Consider the following 26,955-nt stretch of genomic DNA (forward strand, 5'->3'; position numbering starts at 1 on the left):
CAACCCCAAACCATTTTTCCATGATTTTATCTACAATCACTCTTTTGTCTTTACCATGTAATAATGTAGAAAGACTGAATCTTGTTGTCATGTCTATGAAATACAAAATGTTTGTCCTTGTTGCACACCTTTAAAGCCATAGCTACTACTTCATTAAAGTCCCGTGCTAATGGGAGACTTACAATAGACCGTGATGGTGTCCAACGATACGTTTTGCATATATCACATTTTACCGCTCCCACATCCGTTAGTCAGATTTTTAATGGGCGACGAGGGATGAGCGAATTGTTGATGTAACTTTAAGACAATTTGCTTTTTTTGTTAAAGGGATTGCTATGGACAGGTGGAAAGGGGTGTGGGTGATTCCCACTGTTCACCTCCCAACTGACTGCAATCGTGTTTAGTTAAAATGATGCGTTAGCCTGAGTGTCTTTTGGGTCAAATAAACAGACAAATAACAGCTTTTCTCATTGGTTAAAAAAATAAAACTATTTTTTTTTTACACAATTCCTGAAAGGTTGCAACCTCATCCATACACACATACACAAGAATAGATAGAGTGAAATGGGGAGGATGCACTTTAAAGTCCCAAATGAGGCAAGTGTTCATGCTTTACAGTAAAGCTATTGAAGCTTCTTAGGAGGAAAGTTGTCTTTTTAAAGGTGCATGTGTGGGCGTTTGTAGTCTTGGAACATGTTGCGATGCAGTAGAGTTCTAGTGGTTACATCTCAGCACAAAGTTGGTGGTGTGGATTTTGTTACCTACACAGATAGAGTCTCTCAAAGTCACTTTGTGATGTCTCTGCTGTAGTGGCTGTTCCAGTTGTTGTTCAGCAGGGTTCTTCTTGCTTGGCTGGATCTCTTCTACAGCCTCTGGTTGGACTGGCTTTCTGAAGTATTGGCTTGATCTCTCTCTCTCTCTCTCCATAGAGCTACCTTTTTAAGATAAAAATCCATCACATTAGAGTTTCTGTTAGGAGATACATTTCCCTCTCCCCTAGTGTGACCACACAATGGACCAGGATATGATAACCATGACCATCATTTGATGTCTGAATGGAGACCATTCTGTTAACATGGTGCTACTTCACTCCTATTCATTTTGGTTTGGACTGTGAGTCAGTCTGTCTCCAGAATACTTTGTTAGTTCCTTTATGTTGATAAGTCATTAATATGCAATTATGCTCCTTTCAATTTCAAATGGGTTCTCCCCAGAGCTATTTCAGATGAGGTTAACGAGTTCCATTTTTGCAGAGAGGTTTCTTGATTTCCAGAACGGGAAGGTTCACCTGACCAGTACTCCATTTTGACGATGTTATAAGTGTCCATATTCTTGCAGTTTGTTGAATAGTTGACTTTTTAATTCACAATTCTTCCATTTCATTGTTTATTTCATCACAGCTCCTTCCATGCATGATAGGATGCAATAATGTCCTGATTGGGTAAATTGCAAATCTACGAACTTTTCAAAGTCAATTGTTTTATCTTGTTCCATGTCCAATTTAATTTGTGCCCTTTTCACAGAATGCTTGCTCAGCAGCAAGGGTATCTCACTAGATACCAGATCTGTATGAATAAACTGGCTTAAACCAGCTATTCTGCATGTAATCACCCCTATTTTCAGTGACCTTAATGTGTTGTCATCCCAAACCTGAAGCAAGTAGAACTTGCATATTCCCTGATCTTACTTCAATCCTCACTACTGAGTGAGTCTAAATAACATTTCAACCAATTTGTTCCGCATACTGTGGATGTGCAATTACTGTCCAACATGGCACAATTAAATCAATCTGCAACTAGCACACTCATTATCCGACTGAAGCTTCTTCTGATCAGTACAATTACCTCATACTGATCAATATCATCTTCCACTTCCGAACCTTCCATGTCATGCGTCGTCTCGTCAACCCAGTTGTTCCATTTTGGACAATTTATTGCATAATGACATTTCGAATCACATGTGAAACACCTGTTAATAATTCCCCAGGCATTCCTGTGGTTCATTCATCTGTTATTGTTCCTCCATTCCTGTCGTCTGCCAGATCTGCCAGAAATGTCTCCATCCTCATTTCTTTTGTTTGCAAATCTTCTGCTGTATGTATGCCTGCACCCCATATTCGAACTTGAGTGACCATAGAGTCCTCCACCTTCTGTGATACCGCCGAATGTCCCATTTGTGCCATGAAGGCTGCTGGAAATGACTACTTTCCCAGGAATTTTCTTAAAGCATCAGACACCTGACCCAAAAACACATCTCTTTCTGAGAATCTCACTCCAGTTAAGACTCCAGCCCCACAACCCTCTGAGATATCGGCACTCATCTAATTCTGGCCTTGAGCTTCCCTGATTTTAATCACTCCACCATTGGTGGCTGTGCCTTCAGTTGCCAGGGCCTCAAGCTCTGGAATTCCCTCTCTTAACCTCTCCACCTCACTTTCCTCCTTTAAGACACACTTTAAAACTCACCTCTTTGACCAAGCTTTTGGTCATCTGACCTAATATCAACGTCATATTTTCTAATGCTCCTGTGAAGTGCCTTGAGACATTTTATTACATGAAAGGTGCTATATAAATACAAGTTGTTGTTAGCAGAGGTTGCAGGCTTTGGAGATGCTGTCAAAGAAACTTTGGCGAGTTGTTGCAGTGCATCTTGCAGATGGTACACACTGCAGATGGTACACACTGCAGCCACAGTGCACTGGGGGTGGAGAGAATGAACACTGAAGGTGATGCATGAGGTGCCAATCAAGCGGGCTGCTTTGTCCTGAACAGTGTCAAGTTTCTTGGGTGTTGTTGGAGCTGAACTCATCCAGGCAATTGGATGACCTGCTCTTGCAGCCACAGTATTTATATGGCTGGTCAATAATGACACCCATCCCCCCAACCTCGCCAATGTTAATGGTGGGAAATGTGGCCTTGGCAATGTCACTGAATGTCATGGGGAGATTGTTAGATCTCTCTTGTTGATGATGATCATTGCCTGGCATTGGCGGGTGACAATTTCACTTGCCATTTATCAGCCCAAGCCTGAATGATCTCCAGGTCTCGCTGCATGTGGACACAGACTGCATCATCTAAGGAGTTGTGAAATGCTACTGAACACTGTGCAATCATCAGTGGATATCATACTTCTGGCCTTATAGAGTTATACAGAGTCATAGAGTTATACAGCACAGAAACAGGCCCTTCAGCCCATCGTGTCTGTACCGGAAAAGGGAAGGTCATTGATGAAAAACTCAAGGTGGTGGTGCTGAGAACACTGCCCTGAGGAACTCCTACAGCAATGTCCTGGGGTTGAGATGATTGGCCTCCAACAATCACAAGCATCCTTCATTGTGCTAGGTATGATTCCAACCAGTAGAATATTTTCCCCAATTCCCTCTGACATTTATTTTACAAGGGCTCCTAATGCCACACTCAGTCAAATGCTGCTTTGATGTCAAGGGCAGTCACTAACTCAGCTTTGGAATTCAGCTCTTTTGTCCATGTTTGCTGCAATGAGGTCTGGAGCTGAGTGATCCTGGTGAAATCCAAACTGAGCATCAGTGAGAAGGTTATTGGTGAGCGAGTGCTGCTTACTAGCACTGTCAACGACACCTTCTATCACTTTGCTGTGCCACAGAGGCTGTACTTTGCAGCTCAGAACAGTAGGTGAAGAGCACCATAACCAGTTAACTCTCAAGCAGCAGCTCTATGCAGGCATGTTTACAAGCACGGCCATAGTTCTGCTCCCTTGCTAATCTTTTTTCACATTCTGAGACTGTTTACAAAATGTCGGGTATGTCCAGTGGGCCACACAAGAACATTTTAAATTCCATTTGGTGCCACATTGGAGACAAGCTTAGTGGAAAGGGATGGCCTCCTCCAGGCGGTCTTGCACTGCTGCATTTCAGAGTTAAAGATAGTCGTTTTTGTGTCAGAAAGCAGAAGTAGCTTTGCAGTTAAGCAAAACAAGTGGCAACATTACTGTACTAGGACTCTGCCACTCTGAGCAATTTAAAAGTTCAGGAGCATTCCTGGTTGCATTTGTTTTCTAGCCATCATAGATTAAAACGTACTTAAACTGGACAAATGGAGTGTCAACCCCATAGCAGTTATTAGTTACATTATAAAAATGCAAATCCTAGTAAAACAATCAAGAGCCCAATTAACAAATTGGAAGGACCACTGCAGCTGTTTTTGTGTTGCTGTTGGTGTTATTCACAGTTGAAATTTGTAGATTCCAGAGCACAGGGGAGGCCAGCACAATATGGAGCCATTTCTACCAGAAGTAGAGGAGATTTACGAGGATGTTGCCAGGACTGGAAAAATGCAGCTATGAGAAAAGATTGGATAGGCTGGGGTTGTTCTCCTTGAACAGAAAAGGCTGAGGGGAGATCTGATTGAAATGTACAAAATTTTGAGAGGCCTGGATAGAGTGGAGGTGAAGGGCATATTCACCTTAGCAGTGACGAGGAGGCATAGATTTAAAGTGATTGGTAGAAAAATTGGAGGGGAGTTGAGGAAAAGCTTTTTCACCCAGAGGGTAGTGGTGGTCTGGAGCTCACTGCCTGAGAGGGTAGTTGAGGCGGAGACCCTCAACTCATTCAAAAGGAGTCTGGATAAGCATCTCAAGTACCGCAATCTGCAGGGCTACGGACCAAATGCTGGAAAGTGGGATTAGAATGATCGTTTTTTGGCTGGCACAGACACAATGGGCTGAGTGGCCTCTTTCTGTGCCTTAAACTTTCTATGATTCTATTTCTGTGATGACATCCATTTTACCCCAACAATCAGGTTACAGGATTGATGCTGCAACTATCTCCATGCACCACTGTCCCCGATTTATACAAGTACCATTTTCCTATGTGCTCATAAATAGGTCTCTGTTTTGAATCGACCTCTTATCAACGCATGCACAGAATGCCTTAATATTGCATTAACCAGATAATGGCCCAAGTCAATCAAGTACAGAGCATGGGTGCATGCATATAAACATTGCATGATGACACAAGTACACAGCATGTTTAGCAGGCCAGAAGAGGAGGCAGCTAATGTGAAGGCAGATCAAACGAACTATGGAAAAGTGTCCACTTTATATTTAGGGAGACAGTGGGAGAGCTGTGTGACATCCTCACCCTCCCACCCAGTTTTGTGCCATCTGCAAATTTGGAGATATTACATTTCGTTCCCTCATCTAAATCATTAATATATATTGTGTATAGTTGGGGTCCTAGCACCAATCCCTGCAGTACCCCACTAGTCACTGCCTGCCATTCGGAAAAAGACCAGTTTATTCCCACTTTTTGTTTCCTGTCTGCCAACCAATTTTCTATCCATCGCAATACACTACCCCCAATCTCATGCGCTTTAATTTTACACACTAATCTCTCATGTGGGACTTTGTCGAAAGCCTTCTGAAAGTCCAAATAAACCATATCCACTGGCTGTCCCTCATCAACTCTACTAGTTACATCCTCAAAGAATTCTAGTAGATTTGTCAAGCATGACTTCCCTTTTGTAAATCCATGCTGACTCTGTCCGATTCTACCACTGTTCTCCAAGTGCTCTGCTTTAAAATCTTTGATAATGGACTCTAGAATTTTCTCCACTTAGCAATGTCAGGCTGACTGGTCTATAATTCCCTGTTTTCTCTCTACCTCCCTTTTTAAATAGTGGGGTTACATTAGCTACCCTCCAATCTGTAGGAACTGTTCCAGAGTCTACAGAATCTTGGATGATGACCACCAATGCATCCACTATTTCTAGGGCCACCTCCTTAAGTACTCTGGGATGTAGATGATCAGGCCCTGGGGATTTATTGGTCTTCAATCCCATCAATTTCCCCAACACCACTTCTCTACTAACATCGATTTCCTTCAGTTCCTCCCTCTCACTAAACCCTATGTTCCCCAACATTTCTGGTATGATATTTGTGTCCTCCTGTGTGAAGGCAGAACCAAAGTATGCACTTAGTTGGTCAGCCATTTCTTTGTTCCCCATAATTAATTCCCCTGTTTCTGACTGTAAGGGACCTACGTTTGTCTTCACCAATACTTTTCTCTTCACATACCTATAGAAACTTTTATAGTCAGTTTTAATGACCCCTGCAAGCCTACTCTCGTACTCTATTTTCCCCTTCTTAATCAATCCCTTGGTCCTCCTTTGTTCAATTCTAAACTGCTCCCAATCCTCAGGTCTGTTGGTTTTTCTGGTGAATTTGTATGCATCTTCCTTGGATCTAATGCTATCTCTTATTTCCCTTGTAAGCCATGGTTTGGCTACCTTTCCCGTTTACTTTTGCGCCAGACAGGAAAAACCAATTGTTGCAGTTCATCCATGCGCTCTTTCAATGTTTGCCATTGCCACTGTCATCTGTTTAAGTAACGTTTCCCAATCCATCATAGCCAACTCGCGTCTCATACCTTCGTAGTTTCCTTTATTAAAATTCAGGACCCTAGTCTTAGAATCAACTACTTCACTCTCCATCTTGATTAAGAATTCTATCATATTATGGTCGCTCATCCCCAAGGGGTCTCGCGCAACTAGACTGTCAATTATTCCTCTCATTACACAATACCCAGTCTAGGATGGCCTGTTCTCTACTTGGTTCCTCAATGTATTGGTCCAGAAAACCATCCCGTATACACTCCAAGAATTCCTCCTCTACGGTATTGTGACTAATTTGATTTGCCCAATCTATATGCAGATTAAAGTCAACCATAATTACAGATGTTCCTTTATTGCATGCATCCCTAATTTCCTGTTTAATGCCATTCCCAACATGACCACTACAGTTTGGGGGTCTATATACAACCCCCACGAATGTTTTTTGCCCATTAGTGTTTCTCAGCTCTACCCATACAGATTCCACATCGTCAGAGCTAATATCCTCCCTCACTATTGCGTTAATTTCCTCTTTAACCAGCAATGCAACTCCACCGCCTTTTACTTTTTGTCTGTCCTTCCTAAATACTGAATACCCCTGGATGTTCATTGCCCATCCCTAATCACCCTGCAGCCATGTCTCCGCAATCCCGACTATATTATACCCGTTTACATCTATTAGATGAGCACAGATATCCTAGAGGGTTGTGGGGCTGGAAGAGATTTCAGAGATTGAGAGGGGCAAGGCCATGAACAGATTTGAAAACAGGAATGAGAATTTTAAAATCAAGATGTTGCTTGACTGGGAGCCACTGTAGGCTAGTGAGCACAGGGGTGATAGGTGATTGGGACTGGCTGTGAGTTAACTTTTGGATGACCTCAAGTTTACAGAGGGTAGAATATGGGAGACCGGCCAGGAGTGCATTGGAATAATCAAGTCTAGAGGTAACAAAGGCATGAATGAAAGCAGGTCAGAGGCTGGGTATTGTGTGGCAAATGACTCACCTCCTGACTCCCCAAAGCCTTTCCACCAATGACTAAGCATAAATCAGGAGTGTGATGGAATACTCTCCACTTACCTCCATGAATGTAGCTCCAACAACACTCAAGAAGCTAGTCCAAAGCAGCCCACTTGACTGGCACACCGTCTACTATCTTAAGCATTCACTCTCTCCACTGGCACAACATAGCTAAAGTTGCATTTACAAGATGCACTGTAGCAACTCAGTAATGCTTCGACAGCACCTCCCAAACCTTCAACCTCTAATACCTAGAATGACAAGGTCAGCAGGAACATGGGAACTGACATTTTAAAAAGATGCCAATGAAAATTCTTCTGATGCCAATATTTTTATTTGTAAAATAGGGACATATTTTCTTTCCCTTTTCAATAAACATATGATTTTCCATAGAAAAGCTTGATATGAAGTTCCCACTAAATCAACTATTATGGATAAAAACTGTAATGGACAATACTTCTTTACATAAATAACCGAGGAGTATGATAAAGCTGATAACTGGTAAGGCTGGATAGATGTTCTACTCTGCACCTGTGCATAGTAAATAATTCATCTTACAAGTACTTTTTGAGACTGGAAGGCCACTTCCAGTAGGGTTCCACAGGGCTCAGTACTAGATCCCTTGCTTTTCATGGTATATCAATGGCATGTTGGGGACATGATTAAGAAGATTGCAGATGATACAAAAACCACTGTGGCTGATAATGAAGAAGAAAGCCGTAGACAGCAGGAAGATATCAATGGATTGGTTAGGTGGGCAGAAAAGTGACAAAAGGAATGCAATCTGGCAAAGCGTGAGGTAATGCATTTAGGGAAAACAAACAAAACAAGGGAAGTGTATTGGAACAGAGGCACTTTGAATTGCATGTCCATAGATCACTAAAGGTCGCAGAATAGGTAGATACGGTGGTTAAGAAGGAATACAGGATACTTTCCTTTATTAGCTAAGGCATAAAATATAAGAGGAGGGAGGTTATGTTAAAACTGTATAAAACACTAGTCAAACCGCAGTTACAGTACTGCCGACAGTTCTGGTCACTGCATTACAGGAAGGATGCGATCACACTATAGAAGGTACAGTGGAGATTTACAAAGATGTTGCCAGAAATGGAGAATTGTATCTAAGAAGGAAAGATTAGATAGGCTGGGGTTATTTTCTTAGGAACACAAGAGGCTGGGGAGAGATCTAACTGCAGTGTATAAGTTGTGAGGGTCATAGATTTTCTATGTTTCTAGACAGAGTGGACAGGAAGGACCCATTTCCCTGAGCACAGACGTCAACAACCTAGGAGCATAGATTTAAGGTAATTGTTAGAAGGATTAGAGGGAAGTCGAGGAGATTTGTTTTCACCCAGATGATGGTGGGGGTCTGGAAGTCACTGAAAGGATGGTAGAGGCAGAAACCCTCATTATATTTAAAAACACGGATATGCACTTGAAGTCCCCTCACCTACAAGGCTATGGACCAGAAGCTGGAAAGTGGGATTAGGCTGGGTAACCTTTTCGGATGGCACAGACATAATAGGCTGAACGGCATTCTTCTGTGCCGTAAATTTTCTATGCTTTTCACTAAACATCCTTTTCAGTTATCTACATGCAACACAAAATTTCCCAATGATTAGAATATTGAACAAGATCAGTGGCATCCATGTTAATTAGTCGCAATCCATAAACATCTGTGGATCCCTTGCTGGTATTAAGTCATCGCAAACTAAGCATTTGCCAACTTACTGTAGTCAAGCATGAATAGAAGTGAAATATGGGGCTCTCCATGTAATGGAGCACTATGTAGGCCCCAGCTTTAATTCCCAATTTGCTCTGAGTGAGCCAAGCTCAACATGAGAGTAGCAGTTGGAAGTGTGATAAGTAGCCAGACTCAGGGAATGAAGATTTCCTCAATGGGTCCTATTTGAATGAATTTGGGCAGTATTAACTGAGTTCCAGGAAAAATGGATTACAACGCCAAGTACAAAGTGGCAATCTCAATGAGATTGCTAGAATACAAAAGAGAACAAAAACACGCGTACCATTCAGCCTCATCAAGGTAGTTCCACCATTTTTGTTAGCCATACTGCATATTGTAGTTTTCTGCTTTATAGAAAAAACAGTCTTACACTTATATCGCACCTTTCACAACCTCAGGATGATCAAAGCGCTTTACAGTCAATCAAGTACTTTTGAAATGAAGCCATTGTTGTAATGTAGGAAATGACCAATTTTCACATAGCAAGGTCCCAGAAACAGCAATGAAATAAATCACCAGATCATCTCTTTTTAGACATTGCTTGAGGGATAAATGTTGGCCTCTTATTTCAATAATGCTCCAGCATCTTTTACATGCACCGGAGAGGCAGATGGAGGCTTCAGATTTTTGTGTCTGCTGAAAGACAGTGCCTCTAGTTTTTAAACTAGTTTGGGTCGATTAGCTCAGTTGGCTAGACAGCTAGAGTGTGATGTAGAAAGACGCCAACAGCATGGGTACAATTCCCGTACCAGCCATGGTAGTTCATGGAGGCCTGCCTCCTCGCCTTGTCCCATGTTTGAGGAGTGGTAACCTTCAAGCTATACATCACCAACTGTCTCTCTCTCATGGGGAGAGATGCCTAAGGTCCTTTGGGACTATGGCTAGAACAAACAAACCACTAATTCTAAGGTTATACATCCCTCTGGTTCTGGGTTTCCCTGCGAGTGCGCAGTTTTAATCCCCATCTACATCACAGGTTCTTTTCTTTATTTAAAACTACTCAATTACCCCTTACCTTATTATCGCTAAAGAGTATGATCCAAGTTCATCCAGTCTCTCACCGTAACTCAATCTCTCAATCCTAGGCATCATCCTGGCAAATAGTCACTGGACTTCCTCTAATTATCAACTTCCTAAGTTTAAGCAGCCAAAACTGAACACATTAGTCTAAATGAAGTCTGACCAATGCTTTGTACAGTTACAATATTACTTCCAGTGGAAATCATCACACTGACACAGCAGGGATGCCTTTTGGAGGCTGTGGATGAAATATATTGCTGGAGTAAAGTAACAGGAACCTTACTCTACACCTAACCTAAATCTTAACTTTGAGGAACTTAATGCTAACACTTGGGTGCCTGAAACAGGAAACTGATACTGTTCACCTTGATGAGCAAAGTAACTGATAAGAACAAAAACAGATGGTTTACTCTGAGTGGAGAGATTTACACTTGTACAGGTCATATAGCAGCAAAGACACTCAGACATTATACTTAATTGCATGATGCAGAAGAATCTAGCAGATACATAACCGAATGAGTCCCTTAGGTCAGGAGACTCAATATTGTGTATCTCAAGAGTTGTTTTGTGACTTTCACAAACATAAAGATCTGCTTTTAGGAAGTAGTAGTAGCAAATATGCTTTACTACAAGGTACTTCATGACAAAAAGCATTTACCTTCCTTCCCAGATCAATGCATCCCTTAAATAATGTAGTGGAAGCTGACTGAAGAGTAGTTTGGGATTCTACCACTAGATGGTAATACAGGAATAGAAATAACACACAAGACTGTCCCACAGAATTAAACAAAATATTCACATTTCAGAGACATCTTTACTTCTGATTTCTCAAAATAGGCGGATATAATTATGAATTATCAACTGAGAAACAGTTATGAAGGAAGGGGATGTCAATATGACTGCACACTATGAAGTGAAAGGATAGCTAAATGCAGCCGTGCCAGAGGCGACAATATGTTGAGATACAGCACTGAAACAGGCCCTTCGGCCCACCGAGTCTGTGCCGACCATCAACCACCCATTTATACTAATCCTACATTAAACCCATATTCCTACCACATCCCCACCTGTCCCTATATTTCCCTACCACCTACCTATACTAGGGGCAATTTATAATGGCCAATTAACCTATCAACCAGCAAGTCTTTGGCATGTGGGAGGAAACCGGAGCACCCGGAGGAAACCCACGCAGACACAGGGAGAACTTGCAAACTCCACACAGGCAGTATCCAGAATTGAACCCGGGTCGCTGGAGCTGTGAGGCTGCGGTGCTAACCACTGCGCCACTGTGCCGCCCATATAAAGTACCTCCCCAAAATATACTTTGTAGGGATTGGGTTCCCAAGTTAAACCAATACTTAAACTTATGGGAAGTGCCTGAGCAACAAAATGAAGCTTCAAAGTTACAGAGAAGCGGTGTGATATTCTCAAGTTCACAGTTTCTGGTCTCAATCTTGCTACACAGGTCAGACCTGGGAGGAAGAAGAAAAACAAAGCAGGTTCCATGACACCCCCTCTAAATGCAATGGCCCTTCAAAACTTTCCAGAGGCAAGTTCAAAAGAATATTTTTGAACCGAGTCAGCAGTCTGTCAGGCAACAACCATGTCAAGTCCACAAGCAGCAAGTTGCCAATCTTTGCAAGCTCTCCTGGACTCTCATGCACCTGCTACAGACCAGATGGAGAGAGGCTTCACTATGCAAAATAACATTCACTCTTGAACTAGGAAGCAAGTGTGCAGTCGGGCATAACAAAATAACAAGACACCAGTGGGGAGTTGAGATTGCCAACATTTTTCTTCATTCAATAACTATTTGATGTTCTATCCACCACACACTATGCATTGGCACAGAAACATATATAAAGAGAGACTCGCTGTTGACTTTAAATTCAAGGTTAGTGGCATGATCAGCAGCAGGCTCTCTCAGGTTTATAGTAGTTCTGGCAGCTGGAGTCGCAAGGTGCATTCGCATGTCTAGAGCTGTCAAATTAGTTAACAGTTAGCCACTCTGGTATCACAATTCTACTGACAGGAGCACAGCAGCGGGCAGGAATGCTACTGAAATGGATGGAGGTGGGCGAGTAGGTGGACTTTTTAAAAAGGCCATGCATTAATAGTTTGGTATAATCTGGGGACTTATGTTTATCTGACCATTTATGTGAATCACCATAACTAACAAACACATCAAAATGCCAGATAATCCACTTCTGTAGTTCCTTCAAGTACAGTTTGACTTAAGTTAAAATATGGCGAGACTATATAAATGCATTAAATGTCAAACATTCTAAGCTCACATTCAACCTAGCATAATTCACAGGCAGACTGAGACAGCATGTGCACAGGTGGAACTCAATCTCCAAGCTCTACAATTTATCTCTGACCATCTGCTTTTTTTCATGTTCTACGATACTTTGCAGTTACTTACCGTACTTATTAGAAGACAGCTGGCTTTATCTCATATGCGAAGAGAAGGCAGATAAATAGGTGGTTTGCACCTGCAATTAAGAACAATAGGTATATATATCAGGGGTGTCAATCACAGGGTTATGCCAGACTGTCAAAATGTCAGATTGCATAAACTATAGGACAGGTTTTCCCATCATTTAAAAAAGCAGTTTAGTACACAGGCTTTGAAGGACCATATTTTTCCCATCTCTGCTGAAATTTCTGGCTTTCACTGGGGCAGCCCCTGGTACGTCAGCCAAACGGCTATTCTTCACATCTGTTCCTAGACAGCAAGTCTTGACATAATTTCAATTGTGGAATCTATCACAGCAAAAATAATCCCATCCCTACCCAGCATCAATAAAGATGCACTTTTGAGCTAAGATCACTAGGCAAAGATCAAGACCAAGAACCATGGTTGATTTGGCACTCCTTAGCAGTCTGCTGAGACCAACAGTGACATTCCAATTCCTGGCCCCATTGACAGCAGCTGACTCAACAGAGATCTTGGGCCTTCTGGCTTAGTGCTACAACAGATGGTCACTTCAGCACTCAGCCATTAGAGAGAAGACCTTTACTGTTCAATTTCAAAAACTGCATGTGGACCTCAAGAAATTATGTACCAAGGAAGCAGATTTCACTAGTATTCAATTAATTTAACTGGGATTCCATTTAGATCATCTGGACCTCATTTCACAAGCAGCATTTCCCCCAACTTGCATTCTTCCTCTAAATGGCCTATGAGGTGTTGCTCCATTGGGCAACAGGGTTGCACTTAAATGTTTAGAAACTATGATAATCTTTCACTTTGGTTAGTAAAATAAACTCTAATATCACTGCTCTTTAAAACACATTAACATGTCCTTTATTGGTACCATAAAAACAAAAATCTCTCAGTCTAGTCAAATTGAGAGAAATCACTGTAGTCCTACCAGACTACATCACATTCATGTGCACTGCAGGGTATTAGCAAAATTTGGGTTGGTATGTTAAATCAACTTTTCTGCCATTTTGATATTTTAAGAGAAATATATTTTCCTGAATTATATCAATTCTACATTTTATAATGGGAACTTAAGTGAATATTTATCACTGTCACATAGCTGCCTCTCGTTAGGTAGCTCTACTGTACATTGGACTATGTGCAGCTTTGAGAGCGGAACTCCCATCACTAACCATTCTGCTCCAGTGATATTGTGAATGAGGAGTGCTCCCACAATATAACACCCTCACTCACTCAATGTCACCGCAGCAGAACTCAGTGGCGGGTGTTCCACTTAAAATGTCTTTTAGGAAAACTCTGCAATGCAGTTCAAAAGCATAAAATAGAGGAATAAGAGTGGCCATAAGACAAAGGCCTGGACAACGTATGTCAGCCAAGAGCGATGTCCCAATTCATTTCATCTTCGCTGCCTCCGGAGAATACTTGGCATCAGGTGGCAGGACCGTATCTCCAACACAGAAGTCCTCGAGGCGGCCAACATCCCCAGCTTATACACACTACTGAGTCAGCAGCGCTTGAGATGGCTTGACCATGTGAGCCGCATGGAAGATGGCAGGATCCCCAAAGACACATTGTACAGCGAGCTCGCCACTAGTATCAGACCCACCGGCCGTCCATGTCTCCGCTTCAAAGACGTCTGCAAACGCGACATGAAATCCTGTGACATCGATCACAAGTCGTGGGAGTCAGTTGCCAACGTTCGCCAGAGCTGGCGGGCAGCCATAAAGGCGGGGCTAAAGTGTGGCAAGTCGAAGAGACTTAGTAGTTGGCAGGAAAAAAGACAGAGGCGCAAGGGGAGAGCCAACTGTGTAACAGTCCCGACAAACAAATTTCTCTGCAGCACCTGTGGAAGAGCCTGTCACTCAAGAATTGGCCTTTATAGCCACTCCAGGCGCTGCTTCACAAACCACTGACCACCTCCAGGCGCTTATCCATTGTCTCTCGAAATAAGGAGGCCAAAGAAGAAGACAAAGAAAAATCTCCATTCATAACATTTAGAGTAAAAGAACAATTTCATTGAAAATATATCTCCCATAACAACCCTGAAGGAAAGTTAATCTGCACCAATGCAATATTTTCCATCTCCTAATACATTCTTTGGGGGGGGGGGGGGGGGCAGCAAACAAAAGAAAATCTATATATGGGACAGAAAGGAAGTGAGTGCGAGCAAGGCAGCACAATCACAGAATCGTTACAATGCAGAAAGCCATTCTGCCCATCGTGTCCACACCAGCTCCCCAAAAGAGCAATTCACTCAGTTCCATTCCCCTGCCTTCTCCCCTAACCCTGCACATTCTTTCTTGTCATATAACAGTCTAATGTCTAATTCCCTTTTTAATTCTTCAATTGAACCTGCCTCCACCACACTCTCAGGCAGTGCATTCCAGACCTTAACCACCCGTTGCTTGAAAAAGTTTCTCCTCATATCACTTTTGCTTCTCTTACCAAATACTCCAAGTCTGTGCCCTCTCGTTCTCAATCCTTTCAAGAGTGGGTACAGTTTCTCTGAGGACTCTGTCCAGACCCCTAATGATTTTGAATGCCTCTATCAAATCACCTCTCAGCCTTCTCTTCTCCAAGGAAAATAGTCCCAACTTCTCCAATTTACCTTCATAACTGAAATTCCTCATCCCTGGAACCATTCTCATGAATTTTTTCTGTACTCTCTCCAATGTCCTCACATCTTTCCTAAAGTGTGGTGCTCAGAACTAGATGCAATACTCCAGCTGAGGCTAAACTAGTGCCTTATACAAGTTCAACATAACTGCCTTGCTCTTGTATGCTATGCCCCTATTAGTAAAGCCCAGTATATTGTAAGCTTTATTAACCACTCTCTCAATCTGTCCTGCCACCTTCAATGACTTATGCACATATACACCCAGGTCCCTCAGCTCCTGCATCCTCTTTAGAATTGTACCCTTTATTTTATACTGTCTCTCCATGTTCTTCCTACCAAAATGAATCACTTCACATTTCTCTACATTGAACTTCATCTGCCACCTGTCTGCCCATTCCACCAACTTGTCTATTTCTTTTTGGAGTTCGACACTATCCTCCTCACAGTTCACATTGCTTCCAAGTTTCATATCATCTGCAAACTTTGAAATTGTGCCCTGTACACCAAGGTCTAGGTCATTAATATATATCATGAAAAGCAAGGGTCCCAACACTGACCTCCACTACAAACCTTCCTCCAGCCCAAAAAACACCCATTAACCACAACTCTTTGTTTCCTGTCACTCAGACAATTCCATATCCATATTGCTACCGTCCTTTTTATTCCACGAGCTATAAGCTTACTCACAAGACACTGTATCAAGTGCCTTTTGAAAGTCCATGTGCACCACATCAACAGCATTGCCCTCATCAACCCTCTGTTACCTCCTCAAAAAACTCCAGCAAGTTAGTTAAACATGATTTTCCCTTAAGAAATTCAAGCTGGCGTTCCTTAATTAACCCACATTTGTCCGTGTGACTATTAATTTTCTCCCAATGTTTTTTCTAGAAGTTTCCCACCACCTAAGTTAAACTGACTGGCCTGTAGTTGCTGGGCTTATCTTTACACCCTTTTTTGAATAAGAGTGTAAAGTTTGCAATTCTCCAGTCCTCTGGCACCACCCCAGAGTCTAATGAAGAGTTAAAATTTATGGCCAATGCCTCCACGATTTCCACCCTCACTGCCCTCAGTATCCTTGGATGCATTGTTTTTATTCATTCATGGGATGTGGGCGTCACTGGCTATGCCAGCATTTATTGCCCATCCCTAATTGCCCTCGAGAAGGTGGTGGCGAGATGCCTTCTTGAACCGCTGTAGTCCATTTGGGGTAGGTATACCCACAGTGCTGTTAGGAAGTGAGTTCCAGGATTTTGACCTAGCGACAGTGAAGGAACGGCGATATAGTTCCAAGTCAGGATGGTGTGTGACTTGAGAAAATTGCAGGTGGTGGTGTTCCCACGCATTTGCTGCCCTTGTCCTTCTAGTTGGTAGAGGTCATGGGTTTGGAAGGTGCTGTCTAAGGAGCCTTGGTGCATTACTGCAGTGCATCTTGTAGATGGTACACACAGCTGCCACTGTGCGTCGGTGGTGGAGGGAGTGAATGTTTGTAGACGGTGTGCCAATCAATCGGGTTGCTTTGTCCTGGATGGTGTCGAGCTTCTTGAGTGTTGTTGGAGCTGCACCCATCCAGGCAAGTGGAGAGTATTCCATCACACTCCTGACTTGTGCCTTGGAGATGGTGGATAGGCTTTGGGGAGTCAGGAGGTGAGTTACTCACTGCAGGATTCCTAGGCTCTGACCTGCTCTTGTAGCCACGGTATTTATATGGCTATTCCAGTTCAGTTTCTGGTCAATGGTAGCCCCTAGGATGTTGATAGTGGGGGTTTCAGTGATGGCAATGCCGTTGAATGTCAAGGGGAGATGGTTAGATTCTCTCTTGTTGGAGATTGTCATTGCCTGGCACTTGTGTGGCACAAATGTCACTTGCCACTTGTCAGCCCAAGCCTGGATATTGTCCAGGTCTTGCTGCATTTCTACACAGACAGCTTCAGTGTCTGAGGAGTCATTGCTGAACATTGTGTAATCATCCAGTCAGAGTGCTTTATCCACTTTAAGTACAGCCGCCTATCTAATATGTCCTCTTTATCAATTGTAAACCCTTCCAGTGTTTGAATTACCTCCTCTTTCACCATTGCCCGGGTTGCATCTTCTTCCTTGGTAAAGACAGATGCAAAATATTCATTTAATACATCATCTATGCCCTCTGCCTCCATGTGTAAATCCCCTTTCCGGTCCATAATCGCACCCCATCCCCATTCCTTTTTCCACCCTTTTACTATTTATATGTCGATAGAAAACTTTGAGATTTCCTTTAATGCTAGCTGCTAGTCTCCTTTCATACTCTATCTTTGCTTCTCTTATTTGCTTTTTCACTTCCCCTTTGGACCTTCTATATTCAGCCGGATTCTCAATAGTATTTTCTAACTGGCATCTGTCATAAGGTGGCACAGTGGTTGGCACCGCAGCCTCACAGCTCCAGCGACTCGAGTTCAATTCTGGCTACTGCTTGTGTGGAGTTTGCAAGTTCTCCCTGTGTCTGCGTGGGTTTTCTCCGGGTGCTCCGGTTTCCTCCCACATGCCAAAGACTTGCAGGTTGATAGGTTAATTGGCCATTATAAATTGCCCCTAGAATAGGTAGGTGGTAGGGAAATATAGGGACGGGTGGGGATGTGGTTGGAATATGGGATTAGTGTAGGATTAGTATAAATGGGTGGTTCATTGTCGGCACAGACTCGGTGGGCCGAAGGGCCTGTTTCAGTGCTGTATAACTAAAACTAAAAACTAAAACTAATAAGCACACTTTATCTTAATCTCTAACTCTTTTGTCATCCAGGGATCTCTGGCTTTGTTTGCCCTACCTTTCCCCTTAGAGGGAACATGCCTTGGCTGTGCCCGAACTCTCTTTTCCTTGAAGGTAGCCCATCGTTCAGCTACTTTCATTGCAGCAGCTTATTCGGAAGCAGAGAGTGCTGAGCGAGGGATCAGCTGGGAAGGTCAGTTTCAACTTAAACTTAATTTTCCTTTTGTTTTCGGCGGACCAGGGGGCTGCTGGGTAAGTAAAACCTATATATTTGGGCTGTTACTGAACCCAAGACACTACACCTGTAGTGTCTCCCACCCGCCCTCCTCCTCTAACCAAAAAAAAGGACTCGGTGGTGTGTAGATAAGGTAAGACTTTCTATTTCTCTTTTTTTTTTAATCGTGAGATTGGTAAAAACTTGTCGTTCCTTTTTCATTTATCTAAGTTAAGCTTAAGATTAAAAATGGCAGGAGATCTCAAACCCATGTTATGCTCATCTTGCTCAATGTGGGAGCTCAGGGACACGGCTGATGTCCCTGACTCCTTCACGTGCAGGAAGTGTGTCCAGCTGCAGCTCTTGTTGGACCGCATGACGGCTCTGGAGCTGCGGATGGACTCACTTTGGAGCATCCACGATGCTGAGGAGGTCGTGGATAGCACGTTTAGTGAATTGGTCACACCGCAGATTAGGATTGCTGAGGGAGAAAGCGAATGGGTGACCAAAAGGAAGAGAAAGAGCAGGAAGGCAGCGCAGGAGTCCCCTGCGGTCATCTCCCTCCAAAACAGGTATACCGTTTTGGATACTGTTGAGGGAGATGGCTCACCAGGGGAAGGCAGCAGTAGCCAGGTTCATGGCACCGTGGCTGGCTCTGCTGTTCGAAAGGGCGGGAAAAAGAGTGGAAGGGCGATAGTCATAGGGGATTCGATTGTAAGGGGAGTAGATAGGCGGTTCTGTGGTCGTAAACGAGACTCCCGAATGGTATGTTGCCTCCCAGGTGCACGGGTCAGGGATGTCTCAGATCGGCTGCAGAACATTCTGAAAGGGGAGGGTGAACAGCCAGTTGTCGTTGTGCACATAGGCACCAATGATATAGGTAAAAAACGGGATGAGGTCCTACAAGCAGAATTTAGGGAGTTAGGAGCCAAGTTAAAAAGTAGGACCTCAGAGGTAGTAATCTCAGGATTGCTACCAGTGCCACGTGATAGTCAGAGTAGAATTGAAAGAATAGTCAGGATGAATGCGTGGCTTGAGAGATGGTGCAGGAGGGAGGGGTTCAGATTTTTGGGACATTGGGACCGGTTCTGGGGGAGGTGGGACTATTACAAATTGGACGGTCCACACCTGGGCCGGACTGGAACCAATGTCCTTGGGGGTGCTTTTGCTAACGCTGTTGGGGAGGGTTTAAACTAATGTGGCAGGGGGATGGGAACCAAATGAGGAGGTCAGTGGACAGTAAGGAGGTAGTAACGAAAGCCTGTAAGGAACTAGATAATGAAGTCAGCGTGACTAAGGGGAAGAGTAGGCAGGGAGCAGATGATGAACGCAAAGGGACTGGTGGTCTGAGGTGCATTTGTTTTAATGCAAGAAGTGTAGTAGGTAAGGCAGATGAACTTAGGGCTTGGATTAGTACCTGGGAGTATGATGTTATTGCTATTACTGAGACTTGGTTGAGGGAAGGGCATGATTGGCAACTAAATATCCCAGGATATCGATGCTTCAGGCGAGATAGAGAGGGAGGTAAAAGGGGTGGAGGAGTTGCATTACTGGTCAAAGAGGATATCACAGCTGTGCTGAAGGAGGGCATTATGGAGGACTCGAGCAGTGAGGCAATATGGGCAGAACTCAGAAATAGGAAGGGTGCGGTAACAATGTTGGGGCTGTACTACAGGCCTCCCAACAGCGAGCGTGAGATAGAGGTACAAATATGTAAACAGATTATGGAAAGATGTAGGAGCAACAGGGTGGTGGTGATAGGAGATTTTAATTTTCCCAACATTGACTGGGATTCACTTAGTGTTAGAGGTCCAGATGGAGCAGAATTTGTAAGGAGCATCCAGGAGGGTTTTCTAGAGCAGTATGTAAATAGTCCAACTCGGGAAGGGGCCATACTGGACCTGGTGTTGGGGAATGAGCCCGGCCAGGTGGTTGAAGTTTCAGTAGGGGACTACTTTGGGAATAGTGATCACAATTCCGTAAGTTATAGAATACTCATGGACAAAGACGAGAGTGGTCCTAAAGGAAGAGTGCTAAATTGGGGGAAGGCTAACGATACCAAAATTCGGCAGGAGCTGGGGAATGTAGATTGGGAGCAGCTCTTTGAAGGTAAATGCACATTTGATATGTGGGAGGCTTTTAAAGAGAGGTTGATTAGCGTGCAGGAGAGACATGTTCCTGTGAAAATGAGGGATAGAAATGGCAAGATTAGGGAACCATGGATGACAGGTGAAATTGTGATACTAGCAAAGAGGAAAAAGGAAGCATACATAAGGTCTAGGAGGCTGAAGAAAGACGAAGCTTTGAAAGAATATCGGGAATGTAGGACCAATCTGAAACGAGGAATTAAGAGAGCTAAAAGGGGTCATGAAATATCTTTAGCAAACAGGGTTAAGGAAAATCCCAAAGCCTTTTATTCATATATAAGGAGCAAGAGGGTAACTAGAGAAAGGATTGGCCCACTCAAGGACAAAGGAGGAAAGTTATGCGTGGAGTCAGAGAAAATGGGTGAGATTTTAAACGAGTACTTTGCATCGGTATTCACTGAGGAGAGGGACATGACGGATGTTGAGGTTAGGGACAGATGTTTGATTACTCTAGGTCAAGTCGGCATAAGGAGGGAGGAAGTGTTGGGTATTCTAAAAGGCATTAAGGTGAACAAGTCCCCAGGTCCGGATGGGATCTATCCCAGGTTACTGAGGGAAGCGAGAGAGGAAATAGCTGGGGCCTTAACAGATATCTTTGCAGCATCCTTAAACACAGGTGAGGTCCCGGAGGACTGTAGAATTGCTAATGTTGTCCCCTTGTTTAAGAAGGGTAGCAGGGATAATCCAGGTAATTATAGACCGGTGAGCCTGACGTCAGTGGTAGGGAAGCTGCTGGAGAAGATACTGAGGGATAGGATCTATTCCCATTTGGAAGAAAATTAGCTCATCAGTGATAGGCAACATGGTTTTGTGCAAGGAAGGTCATGTCTTACCAACTTAATAGAATTCTTTGAGGAAGTGACAAAGTTGATTGATGAGGGAAGGGCTGTCAATGTCATATACATGGACTTCAGTAAGGTGTTTGATAAGGTTCCCCATGGTAGGCTGATGGAGAAAGTGAAGTCGCATGGGGTCCAGGGTGTAATAGCTAGATGGATAAAGAACTGGCTGGGCAACAGGATACAGAGAGTAGTAGTGGAAGGGAGTTTCTCAAAATGGAGACGTGTGACCAGTGGTGTTCCACAGGGATCCGTGCTGGGACCACTGTTGTTTGTGATATACATAAATGATTTGGAGGAAAGTATAGGTGGCCTGATTAGCAAATTTGCAGACGACACTAAGATTGGTGGAGTAGCAGATAGTGAAGGAGACTGTCAGAGAATACAGCAGAATATAGATAGATTGGAGAGTTGGGCAGAGAAACGGCAGATGGAGTTCAATCAGGGCAAATGCGAGGTGATGCATTTTGGAAGATCCAATTCAAGAGTGAACTATACAGTAAATGGAAAAGTCCTGGGGAAAATTGATGTACAGAGAGATTTGGGTGTTCAGGTCCATTGTTCCCTGAAGGTGGCAACGCAGGTCAATAGAGTGGTCAAGAAGGCATACGGCAATGCTTTCCTTCATCGGACGGGGTATTGAGTACAAGAGTTGGCAGGTCATGTTACAGTTGTATAAGACTTTGGTTCGGCCACATTTGGAATACTGCGTGCAGTTCTGGTCGCCACATTACCAAAAGGATGTAGATGCTTTGGAGAGGGTGCAGAGGAGGTTCACCAGGATGTTGCCTGGTATGCAGGGCGCTAGCTATGAAGAGAGGTTGAGTAGATTAGGATTATTTTCACTAGAAAGACGGAGGTTGAGGGGGGACCTGATTGAGGTGTACAAAATCATGAGAGGTATAGACAGGGTGGATAGCAAGAAGCTTTTTCCCCCAGAGTGGGGGATTCAATTACGAGGGGTCACGAGTTCAAAGTGAGAGGGGAAAAGTTTAGGGGGGATACGCGTGGAAAGTTCTTTACGCAGAGGGTGGTGGGTGCCTGGAATGCGTTGCCAGCGGAGGTGGTAGACACAGACACGATAGCGTCTTTTAAGATGTATCTAGACAGATACATGAATGGGCAGGAAGCAAAGAGATACAGACCTTTAGAAAACAGGCGACATGTTTAGCTCGAGGATCTGGATTGGAGGGCCGAAGGGCCTGTTCCTGTGCTGTAATTTTCTTTGTTCTTTCTTGTTCTACTGGTTTCCTGCCGACCTTTGACTCCAATTTATTTGCCCCAGCTCCATTCTAACCCACTGAAGTTGGCTTTCCCCCAGTTAATTATTTTTACTCTGGATTGTTTTTTGTCCATTTCCACAGTCAGCCTAAACCTTATGATACAATGATCACTGTCCCCTAAATGCTCTCCTATTGACACTCGATCCGCTTGGCCCACCTCATTCCCAAGAACCAGGTCTAGCAGTGCCTCCTTTCTCGTTGGACTAGCAACATACTGCTGTAGAAAATTTTCCTGAACACACTCTAGGAACTCTTGCCCCTCACTACCCATCACACTACTACTATCCCAGTCTATGTTTGGGTAATTAAAGTCCCCCATTATAACTACCATACAAGTAGCAGGCGCACAGGATGCCCATGCACAAGGGGGTCCGGCCAGCCCACACACGGTGGGACAGGTGGCACAGGGGACAGAAAGGCAGCAAAGGAGAGAAAGGAGGATTTGAAGAGGGGGAACAGTACTTGAGGAGACAGACCCATTAATATCAGTTAACATGAGGGCTAGTTGAGCTTGGGGAAGGGAGGGAAACGGAGGCAGCTGCACAGTCTCGAACTTTGTAACAAAAAAGTCTGTGACCTCTGTTAATTGTGTCTTTATGCAGGTTGTAGGCATTAACTGGTGATTCACTTGTTCCTTATAAAGAGACTAAAATTGCAGTTCTTGGGTTAGGAGGTCTATGCTTGTAATGTGTATCTCAGTAAATAAATGCATATAAATGTGAATAAAGATTGGCTCCATGATAGCAAAGGATGGTTGCCGAAAGGTGAAGGTTGGAAACAAAGAAAAAAATTCAGTCAAAAAAACTACAATCCTAGCAGCCATTGTACAAAATAGCAAAAAGTATAAACTGTTGGGGTAGGATTACCCTCTGAAGTTCTGCAGTCTGATCACATGACCATATGAAGCAGATATGTGGACACAGGTTCTGTCTCCACCAAAAAGGAAACAGGGTATTTCCTTGGTGTTGTTGCTTCCTACAAGAAGTGAACTATTCTGTGGGACGGATGCCCATTAGTGCGGAGGCAACGGCCATAATCTTCCAATCCTCCTTAGATACAGGGGCGGTGCCAGAGGACTGGAGAATTGCAAATGTTAAACCCTTATTTGAAAAAGGATGAAAGGATAAGCCTAACTAAGGAGCTGAGGGCTATGAGGAGCAGGCACAAAAGAGGAGTTGAGGTCTGGGGCAGATCAGCCATGATCTTATTGAATGGCGGGGTAGGTTTGAGGGGCTGAATGGCCTACGCCTGCCCCTATTTCTTACATTATGTACAGACCAGTCAGTTTAACCTTGGTGATGGGAAAGCTTTTAGAAACAATAATTTAGGATTATTAATAACTCGAACAAATGTGGAGTAATTAAGGTAAGCCAGAACAGATTCTTTTGTAAGGGCAAATCATGTTCAATTAATTTGATTGTGTTTTTTGATGAGGTCACAAAGGGTTGATGAGGGTAAAGCGGTTGATGTGGTGGACATGGACTTCCAAAAGGCATTTGATAACGTGCCAAAACAGGCTTGTCAGCAAAGTCAGAGCCCCTGGAATAAAAGGAACAGTGGCAGTATAGACATAAATTTGGCTGAGTGACAGAAAAGTGCAGTGGTGAATGGTTGCTTTTTGGACTGGAGGATAGTATCCAGTGGGATTCCCCATAGGTCGGTATTAGGACAACAGCATTTTTAGATCTATAGTTCTTGATCTATATTAATGGCATAGACTTAGGTGTGCAGGACACAATTTCAAAATTAGCAGATGGCACAAAACTTGGAAGTATTGTGAACTGTGAAGAGGATAGTGATAGACTTCAAGAGGACATAGACAGGCTGGTGAAATGGATGAACGCATGGCAGATGAAATTTAATGCAGAGAAATGTGAAGTGATACATTTTGGTAGGAAAAATGAGGAGAGGCAATATAAAATAAAGGATACAATTCTTCAGGGGGTGCAGAAGCAGAGCGGACCGGGGCAGGGCAGGTTGAGAAAGCGGTCAAGATATACAGGATCCTGGGCTTTATAAAAGGAAGCATACAGCTCAAAAGCAAGGAAATCATGGTGAACCTTTGTAAAGCACTGGTTCAACCTCAACTGGAGTACTGTGTCTAATTCTGGGCTATTAAGGCATTTGAGACAATGCAGAAAAGATTTACAAGAATGGTTCCAGGGATGAGGGATATCAATTACATGGATAGCCTGAAGAAGCTGGGGCTTTTCTCCTTGAAGAGAAGGTTGAGAGGAGATTTGATAAAGGTTTTCAAAATCATGAGGGGTCTAGATAGAGAAGATAGGGAGAAAGTGTTCCCAATGGCAGAAGGGTCGAGAACCTTAAGATGAATGGCAAAAGAATCAAAGGCAACACGAGGAAAAACTTTTCTTTTTAAACGCAGCGAGTTGTTAGGCTCTGGAATGCACTGCCTGACAGGGAGGTGGAGGCAGATTCAATTGCAGCTTTCAAAAGGGAATTGGATAATTATCAGAAGAGAAAAAATTTGCAGGGCTACAGGGAAAAGGCAGGGGACACGATGGGTGGAATGGCCTCCGCCTGCACTGATTTTATAATTCTATGAATGTGCACTTAAGTTCCTATCCTTAGGTGACCCAAAGAACATTAATCTAATCATTTTTAGCGATGCTTCACATGCTAATCTTCCTAATGGGTATTTAGTGCAGCTGGTTTTATATTTCCTATAGGTGAAAATGGGAAATGTTATCCCTTAGCTTGTAAAACCAAGAAAATAAAGTAAGGTTCTTAAAAAGTATTTTGGCTGCTGAAACATTGACTTTGGTGGAGGCTGTGGTATGGGATTCTATTTGTCAAAAATTTTAAGTGAAATTCCGTACAATGGACATACTGATGATAATTATACCGATTGAACATTATGTAAATTATCCTTCATTGTGGATAATGTACACTCTACGGAAAGTGTGAGGGAGAAAAGATGGATTGACCTTTCTGACTTGAAACAAATGCTGGACAGAAAGTAAATCTCTAAAATTAAATGGGTGGATGCAAGTCATTGACTGTCTGATTGCTTTACAAAAAGAAATGCATGTACAAAGAAACTGTTAGGGGGTCCCAGAGGAGGGGCAACTTACAATGTAATGCTTTGTATAGAATTTTAGAGGTTTTTGATTTAATTTGTTTTGAAATTTTGATTAATACAATTTTAGAGTTTATATGTATAAAGAGAAAGAAGGGAATCTGTTAATTGTATACTATGTTTAATCGTATGCAGGTGGTGGGCATTACCTGGAGATTTACTTGTGCCTCTATAAATAGCTTCAAAAGAGGTATAAATAGACAGACTGAAAATGTGGTTGTTGGGTTAGGAGGTGGTATGCTTGTAATCTGTAACTAAATCCTTAGAAATGTTTATAAAGATCGGCTCCAGTTCTATCCTTGATCCTTGTAATATAACAAGCTCCTCACGCTTAATGTTGGAGCACGCAAACAAGTCAAGTTCAAGACAACAGTGTGTGGTGGAGGAGAAACCTGGTGTTAGCTTTGCCTTCCTGGATAATATTTGAATAGTGGGCAGGTTTAGCAATGGAGAGCAGGACCCGATAATGCTTTATGTGATCCAGCCAAGTCTGACAATGGATAGTAAAACCAGTTGTCCACGAAAGATGTTAAAATCTACGTCCCTTAAACTTAAGTTAAAGTTCCCCTGCTTTTATTTGAATAATACTGTGGGATCAGTCATGACCCCCTGACAAGTCAGATTGGACCTCAGTTTAACACAATACCCAACTATGCAAAATTCCTTCAGTGATGTATTGAATTATCATCCTTGTGTTGGATTGGCCTCAACCCACGACTTGACTGCAGAGTGCACTACTACTGAACCATGACTAACATCTACAATTTGTCTCAGTGCCTCTAAAATTTGCGGCGAGTGGAAGAAAGCAGTTAGTAGGCTCCTCCTATTGGTGTGACCTTGCTGATAGATACAGGCATGTGGACATCAGATGAGAGCAAGATCGAGATGCACTGTGATGCTCTCTGTAAGTACCTACCAACATTCCGTGTACACATGTACAATGATACTGGAGAGTTGCCCATCCCCCAAAAGTCAAAAAAATGGGGCAAAAGCAAGAGAGAAACACTTCTAGAGGAGACTTCACTGCGGTTAGTAATGCTAGAAAGTACAAGAATGATCATTAACTTGCATAAGCTCGTAACTTCTTCGGCTGATTAACTCTCAAATTCTAAGTGATGCAAACGGGTGTTTTAAAAATAATTGTGCAAACTGAATTCTGTCAATTGAAACTGCACAGGAAGTCTGTTTAACCCAGGTTATTTGCTATTTTTGAAAGTACAGTAAAACTCTAATCTATAGACACAAATAGAAATTACTTTTTCTAAATAAGCAGTAATGTTTTATTTTACTTTTGCAGTAGTGTTTAACTCCAACTTTTGGTGCTGCTCTCCCAAACCAGAAGAAGTTGTCGTATATTTTCATTTGCTTTAGCCAAAGAGAGGGAGCGCTGATTCAGTATCCCAAAAGCTCCTGGATTG

At 43.1% G+C, this 26,955-nt stretch overlaps 1 long non-coding RNA gene across 2 annotated transcripts in view; it reads right to left on the minus strand.

Annotated features, from left to right (window-relative positions):
- Window positions 1–26,955, minus strand: part of LOC137351762 (uncharacterized) — a 119,463-nt gene that overhangs the window by 13,685 nt on the left and 78,823 nt on the right. The window contains exons 2-3 of one of the 2 annotated variants that reach the window (XR_010969568.1): window positions 12,574–12,643; window positions 10,165–10,261 (exon numbers count right to left, since the gene is read on the minus strand). This is a non-coding gene — a long non-coding RNA (uncharacterized lncRNA). Of the gene's footprint in view, window positions 1–10,164; window positions 10,262–12,573; window positions 12,644–26,955 lie in introns of those variants that run through there. The other variant, XR_010969567.1, reaches the window with a different exon arrangement.

Source organism: Heterodontus francisci, chromosome 36 (assembly GCF_036365525.1).
Source record: "Heterodontus francisci isolate sHetFra1 chromosome 36, sHetFra1.hap1, whole genome shotgun sequence".
Classification (NCBI taxonomy): Eukaryota; Metazoa; Chordata; class Chondrichthyes; order Heterodontiformes; family Heterodontidae; genus Heterodontus; species Heterodontus francisci.